This window comes from Haliotis cracherodii, unplaced genomic scaffold (assembly GCF_022045235.1).
Source record: "Haliotis cracherodii isolate W230 unplaced genomic scaffold, xgHalCrac1.p SCAF_7, whole genome shotgun sequence".
NCBI classification, from domain to species: domain Eukaryota; kingdom Metazoa; phylum Mollusca; class Gastropoda; order Lepetellida; family Haliotidae; genus Haliotis; species Haliotis cracherodii.
Window position 1 is genome coordinate 15,377,880 of NW_027266330.1, and position 8,262 is coordinate 15,386,141.

The 8,262-nt window shown below is 40.3% G+C and overlaps 1 protein-coding gene across 1 annotated transcript in view; it reads right to left on the reverse strand.

Annotated features, from left to right (window-relative positions):
* The window catches only part of LOC139448536 (uncharacterized), a 92,283-nt gene extending 88,173 nt beyond the window's left edge, over positions 1-4,110 (reverse strand). Inside the window, exon 1 of the mRNA XM_071230095.1 lies at positions 3,966-4,110. The gene's annotated coding sequence lies outside the window, so the exon portion shown is untranslated. The remainder of the gene's footprint in view (positions 1-3,965) is intronic.
* Positions 4,111-8,262: the final 4,152 nt, after the last annotated feature.

The window sequence follows — 8,262 nt, forward strand, 5'->3', positions numbered from 1 at the left end:
TAGCAATACTTGCTAAGGTGGGGTCGCCTAGTGATTAAAGCGTTCGCTCGTCACGCCGAAGACCCGGTCTCGATTCCCCACATGGATACAACGTGTGAAAACCGTTACTGGTGTTCCCCGCCGTAATAGCGCTGGAATATTGCTAAAAGCGGCGTAAAATCATTATCACTCATTCACTCTACGTATGTGCAGACTTCAGAAGACTCCTCAAGTTTCAGTCTTGTTTGTTGTCATGGTTACGATGGGGTCAAGAAACCCTTACTCACTCAGTCTAGCAAAACCGCAAATACACTTGACACCTCAAACAGTGAAAGCATAAAAAACAATGACATTACTATAACAGTGTTTTGTACAAGAACATTTGTGTTCCTGTCTGCCAAATAAGGTCAACACGCGAAGGCATTATTAATTATTCTGATGACAAATACTTGAATACAGATGATATCACTCAGACATAAACGATTATGGAGGAGTTTATCATAGTTAAATGTCACCATGAATATGTCTGATTGGAAGCATCTCCTACAGTATGAAGAACTGTCACAACCAGAATTCTAATTCAGCGTAGGTCCCGGATCCGCGTCTAAACTGACAGGTGTGTGGTGTGCCAAGATGAGTTAGTTTTAATACGTTTCCATCAACAGAAAACTAATAAGTTACCCGTGGTGATTCATACTCAACGGGGGCGGTCGGGTAGCCTGGTGGTTAAAGCGTTGGCTCGTCCCGTCGAAGACCCGGGTTCGATTCCCGACATTGGTACAATGTGTAAAGCCCATTTCTGGTGTCCCCCGCCGTGATATTGCTGGAATATTGCTAAAAGCGGCGTAAAACCATACTCACTCACTCATACTCAGCGTCATAATTAAAGGGTCACCAAGGTATGTAGGGTGTTAAGCATGAACATATACCAACAAGCGTCAAAAGGTCTGAGTGTGTTGACAATGTGATTAACAGATGATGGACGTGTTAAAGCCTAGGTAAAACTAATTGAATGCAATATTATAAAACTTGAAAAATGGACAACGCCTATTAAAACAATGAGGTGAGGTGAAATTGGGTTTAACGTCGCGTCAAAGATTATTGCACTTATATAGCGACGTGCATGCACGTGTGTGTGTGTGTGTGTGTGTGTGTGTGTGTGTGTGTGGCTGCTTGTACTTGTCCGGACTAATGCCGATTTATAGTGCTAGCTCACTGAGATACCATGCCGCAGTTTAACATGAATACCCCACTCAGACACAGTATACTGACTCCGAGCCGACCAGTCCTTGTTTTAGACCCATTTATGCCGAGCGCCAGACAGGGTAACAACAAGTACTTTTCAACGTCTTTTGGTATGACGCGGCCGGGGATCGAACCCCGGACCTTCCGCTCTCCGGGCGGACGCTCTACCACTAGACCACGGAAGCGGTCTTTAAAAACAATGAAAAGTGCGAGATTGAAGGTGATGGAAAAAGCGACCCAAAACCCACACCTGAACGCAACCAGTAGCTTAGTCCATGCACGTGCAACACATGACAAGTAACAGTCATTGTGGGAATAAAATGGCTCATTCCATCAACTGAACTGCACTCTTGGAAGTTGCAAAAGCGACGTTTTGTAATACTTTTATCTCTTATCATCTGCTTGAACCCTCAATAATGACGCTGAGGAAATTCTACATGGTGACACCAACCTTTGTGCATTCAACACAATGCATTATTTTTAGCAATATTTTCAAAACGTTTAAGGTATGCAAATCGTTATTACCGTTTGTGGATGTGTAACGTCGATCTTTTATTTAACCAAGATTTAACAGCATCATGATTATTGTTCTGACCATCGAGAAGACCTTTTAAGCCTGGAGTTATGATATCCGTATATTTTGGTTGTATGTTGTTTTATGCCGTAATTAAAACAATATTCTTGCTGTATTCTGTAGCGTTAAGGTAGATGGATGGTCAAGACATGGCTGGATGGATGATGGCTGGCTGGCTGGATGGATGGATAAAAATGAAGAAGCTTTAGGTTTCAAATATCGAATTTAAGTTAAACCCACAATTAACATAGTTGCATTCAAACAAGTCATACTATGTTTATCGGCATGCAATGACCAAAACTGAATACTAACGCTTTTGTGTCAGAGAAGATATTACGTGAAGCGGCATTAGTTGAGGGCAATGTTTGGAGTGGTTGGGGATCTAAATTAACGAAACGTTGGTTATTGCCTTTAAAATAAAGTTTGGCTGTGTATTGGCTAAAACATTGGTTTTTTCACATCATTTTCCTTTATTCGCATATATGGCAGGCACAGCTAAAATGCAGTAAAACTATATAACAAAGACTAATCGGCTCACCCGCACGCACGCAGCCAGGTACACATACCTGATATAAGTGCAATAATCTTGAATCTCACCTCGCCCAAAACTTGAAATACAATCCCTATGTCGGTTTCTATTGTGTTTTCTGGCCAAATTGTATTGTCACACTTACTTTGAATACTGTACTTAGGACATCCTGTAACCAAGGATCGAGAAAGACGTGCATTTCTTTAAATATCAGTTTCCGCGGCGATGCGGCTGTCAAATTAGTTGTCTCAACCATAGGTGGTTAGTGTCCTTTCAAAACTTTCATATCAGAATACTTTTTTTCCAAACTGGTAGAATGTCGTGTTTAGGTACAATGATCCAGTATTAATAATAATAATAATAATAATGATAAGAATGTATCTGTGAATATCAACAAATGTGATACATATCTCGTTAAGCTAAAGACAATTGAACATAAATGAAATGACAAAAACCTCAATTAAGTATCGATGTCATTTTTTTGTGGAGACATTTTATTTAGGTATCCATTAAGGTCGTATAAGCCTTGGGGAGATACATGAATATATCACATTAAACCCTACCTGAAGTGAGTGAGTTACCTTTAGCGTTCCTTTGAACAGTATTTCAGTTATATCACGGAAGGAAAGCCCGAAGTAATGCAGATATTAACGGTACATTTACCACTCTGTCGAAATGGTGCTGACAAACCTAGAAACATAATCAGCCCCCGGAAAATTGCTTAATTCGGCGTAAAATAACATTCGTAGGTCTTCACGACAGATATATTGAGCATGATATTCTATAGAATATTATTATAGATGCATTAAGATATAGGCTAGACTAACCATTCGCACCTAGAGACAGAATTACTCACATTGCCTAGCAACCAAACATTTATTATTAAAATTAAAATTAAAAGTATTATCATAGTTAAGGACTTAGGCCACAATAAGGGAACATGTAGCTTGTCGATGAATTAACTCTTCCCATCTTCGGGTAGTTATGTATTGTACTCACTGTGGTTAAAATGCACGAGCTGAGATCCCAAAGAGAAGAAACATTGTTTGAAAGGCATTTCTTAGAAGTTGACGGATGTCAAAGCAGACAAGATTTCTAGATAACAATTTCTTTAATACACGTTTCGCTATAGATCCATATACTGTTCTCACAAGGAGCTATACCTAATCGTCGCTACACTTGTACAATAAAGACGTTATCTATGAATTGTCTACTTTGTTAGAGTACATACAGTTCATTTTATAAGTATTATAAGATAAGAATTTTGGATGATGTGAAAGTGCTTCAGTTAATTAAATGAATTTGACTGTTCTGATTCAAATCATTATGCAAGTGTGTTCAGTTTTGCCAAATTTTGCCAGATTCACACGTTACAATTTCAAGCTTTGTAAACCTAACTAGCAGATTATAATCACAGGTTGAGATGCGCATGTGTTGTGTGAAAACGCAGGCAAAATCAGCTTTATGCATAAAGAGCGGTAGGCAAAATTATCCTTGGTACATGAGATTTACCCAATGATAAACAAGCAATAACATTATTAACATCTATATCTACTCTCAGTTTCTTTACTATTACATACATATAACTGTAAAACGTCCATCTCTTGACATAAAGATGAAGATGTAGCATGTACTTACGCGACTTGAGTAAATGGACAGAAAAGCGTCCCCAGAATGTTCCCGCCAGAATTACTCCAAGGCTTCCAAACCAAAGGAATGTTTAGCTAAACTTCACGAAACCTGAAAGCTCGGCGTAGTAATACAATGTGACACCGCAATTAAACTGGCCAATGGTGAGCCATCGGCGCCTACGCCTCGTGGCAGTAGTTGTCGCACTATTTCTTCCTGTTCAGCACTATTTTATTCCGTCAGAGTTAAGAAGGTGGGAAAAGGCTAACGTGCGAGCAGAGACCGTCCCCACAAGCATACAAGAGTGAGAACCTGTCAATAGTGTTGCCAGTGTCCTGCAATCGCCAGCCGAACTGAAACAATTTACATCCAAGGGATAATTTAGATCAGTATCGCTCGAGCGACCAACCGGATGTTTCTACTGCCGCACGCGATACAGCGTGTCTATTTAATTAAGAGAACAGTAACACTGGTCAGAATACAAGAATAGGCTAGTGAAATAAATTTAGAAGCCCGCAGTACATATTATTCTCATTTTGGTTTTATCGAGTAGTCATGTCTGGAAATAGCGGGTCCGCAATGAGCTGCTCACACACGATCGACCGTGCATATTGACGCGACACTGAATCTTCCGTTAAACAGAGAGGTAGAACCACGGGACAACGGAACTGGATTGTAGGATTATTAACCGGGGCAAGAGCCCCGTTGTATCTTATACAGATAAGCACAACGCTGGAGAATCTGTTCATCTGAGACCTGAAAGCCTTCTCATAGTTTCAAAGTGTTATTTGTGTATTTGTATTTATAATATCGGTTTAGGGCTGTGTTTTTTCACTAACTAGATCAGAATTTATGTTTTGAGTTTTATGGAGGAGTTTGCTGTTTGAACGAAAATAGTTTATGAGGAACAAATGTGGTCGGCTTCGCTGACTTGGTTGAAGCATGTCATCGATCCTAATTGCGTGGATCGATGCTCATGATATCAATCACTGGGTTGTCTGGTCCAGATTCGATTATTTACAGACCACCGTCATATAGCTTGAATAATGATGAGTGTGGCGTAAAACAACAAACCAACAACAACATTATATATACCAGACCGCCTCCGTGATCTAGTCAAACCAAAAGACGTTAAAAGATGGTACTTGTTGTTACCCTGTCAGTATACTGTGTCTCAGTGGTATTCGTGTTAAACTGCGGCATGGTATCTCAGTGAGCTAGCACTATAAATTGGCATCAGGCCGCACTAGTAAAAGTAGCCACACACACACACGTGCATGCACGTGGCTATATAAGTGCAATAATCTTGACGCCACGTCAAACCCCATTTCACCTCACTTTATATATACCCATGCTTGCCGTAAAAGGCGATAATGCTTGTCGTAAGAGGCGACTAACGGGAAAGGGTGGTCAGACTCACTGACTTGGTTGATGCATGTCATCGTATCTCAATCGGTGGATCGATGCTCATGATGTCAGTCACTGGATTGTCTGGTCCAGACTCGGTTATTTTAAAGACCGCCGTCATATAACTGGAATATTGCTGAGTGTCGGCGTTAAACAACAAACAAACAACAATCAAATAGAGGGTATAAAATGTCCCGAACACAACATACATGTCTGGAAGATTGGGTGGTTACAGTTGGTGTTCCATGTAATAGTTTTATCGTATTCCGATGACTTCATTGTTTATGCGACCAAATAGACTATAGCTACAACTGCAATATTGCGGATATGATGTGATGTGATGTGATGTGTGATGTGATGTGATGATGTCACATTAGTCATAAACTGAATGAGTGAATGAGTTGGTGAACGAACATTTGAACATTATATATATATCATGGCGTTTCAGCTTGATTTGGGGGCAGAGCCCGAAGTGATGAAGGACTTAAACGTTTATCTGTTAAACTCACTCACTCACTCACTCACTCACTCACTCACTCACCTACCCACCCAAAACCCACTCACTCACTCACTCACTCGTGAATACATTCTTACATTGTAAAGTTATCAAACATTTCTGCATTAATTTCATTTTTAGGGGTTTACTATCAATGTACGACACAGTTTTCGAAAGGTTGTACAACTGTTTTGCCAAGTGGAAAAAATTCTGAATCACCTCTTTTGTTTCTCTCCCGAATAACAACTAGGGTAAAACGTTTGTTTTCAATCATTAGGTCGTGTCAATTCCGTGTGAATGTCATCTCAGTTGACCACTGAATCGAACTCTCATAACGCCTGGTGCCGAGCACTTCTCACCCCTCAACGATAATTGACATTTCCTAAGCATTCCGTAACCCGCACTACCATCTCACAACCTTTTCCCGCCATATGATGTGAGCACGAGTGCATGTGGTATTTAAACGCTGTTTCCCTGACGCGATGTTTTAGACAATACACGAGCGTCAGGTCATCAAGGTCCACGCATCTTTCGCCGCCTCCATGCAATCTCAGTCTCCCTGATTCACACATGTCGGTGCCGTCACATCCTCAAGCTCAAGCATTTCTTCTTATTATATTAGGACGTATTGTCACGCACTAGCTTTCATCTGTGAACACTGATAATAACTTTATCGACTGCGCTCTTGGTTCATGGTTTTCTACACTCCTCTCCCCGCCTTTCTATGATAGTTAGAAGCCACTCTGCCGTTGATGTTGCACTCGTATCAATGCTGCAACCTTCAAAGTGACTTGGCGCGTGGGATTGGATCTCTCTTGACTGAACGTATTATGTGTCATTCGCATATTCTTCAACATAATAATAATTTTTTGGAAATTAGGAACTATTTCCTCTTGAGTTTGCGAAGTTTCTCTTCTGAAATCCGAAAATAGAGACACTCTTGAAATGAAAGGCGACTTGCCAAATGGAAATATTACTCGGAAAACTACTTCAGGCGCCGCATTATTTACAGTGTATGTTTGTATCAATACAATGTTCCAATCATGAGGAACTGCATATGTTTTGTAGTTAAATCATAAAAGTTAACTTTTTTATGTCACGCCGCTTTATACGTTTATGTGCGAATTTACACAGGATACACACTGGTGTTACGTTTATGTGCGGATTTACACAGTGTGCACACCGGTTTTACGTTGATGCGCGGATTTACAAGGAATATACATGGTGTTAAGTTTATGTGCGGATTTACACAGGATACACACTGGTTTTACGTTTATGTGTGGATTTACACAGTGCGTACACCGGTTTTACGTTTATGTGCGGATTTACACAGTATAAAAACTAGTGTTACGTTTATAACCGGATTTACACAGAAAACGCACTGGTTTTACGTTTATAACCGGATTTACACAGAAAACATACTGGTTTTACGTTTATAAGCGGATTAACACAGGATACACATTGGTTTTACGTTTATAAGCGGATTTACACAGTAAACACACTGGTTTTTGTTTATGTGCGGATTTACACAGAGTGCACACCTGTTTTACGTTTATGTGCGAATTTACATAGAGTGCACACTGCTTTTACGTTCATGTTCGGATTTACACAGAGTGCACACCGGTTTTACGTTTATGCGCGGATTTACACAGTAAACACACTGATTTTACCTTTATGTGCGGATTTACACAATGTGCACACCGGTTTTACCTTTATGCGCGGATTTACACAGTAAACACACTGGTTTTACCTTAATGTGCGGATTTACACAGTCAACACACTGGTTTTACGTTCATGCACGGATTTACACAGTGTGCACCCCGGTTTTACGTTTATGTGCGGCTTTACACAGTAAACACACTAGTGTTACGTTTATAAGCGGATTTACACAGTGTGCACACTGGTTTTACGTTCATGTGCGGATTTACACAGTGTGCGCAACGGTTTAACGTTTATGCGCGGATTTACACAGTAAATACACTGGTTTCACGTTATGCGCGGATTTACACAGTCAACACACTGGTTTTACGTTAATGTGCAGATTTACGCAGTAAACACACTGGTGTTACGTTTATCCGCGGATTTACATAGTAAACACACTGATTTTACGTTTATGTGCGGATTTACACAGTATACACTCTGGTTTTACGTTTATGCGCGGATTTACACAGAGTGCACACCGGTTTTACCTTTATGCGCGGATTTACACAGTAAACACACTGATTTTACGTTTATGTGCGGATTTATACGGAATGCACATGGTCTTACGTTTATGTGCGGATTTACACAGGATACACACCGGTTTTACATTTATGTGCGGATTTACACAATGTGCACACCGGTTATACATTTAGGTGCGGATTTACCTGGTGTGTACACCGGTTTTATGATTATGTGCGGGTT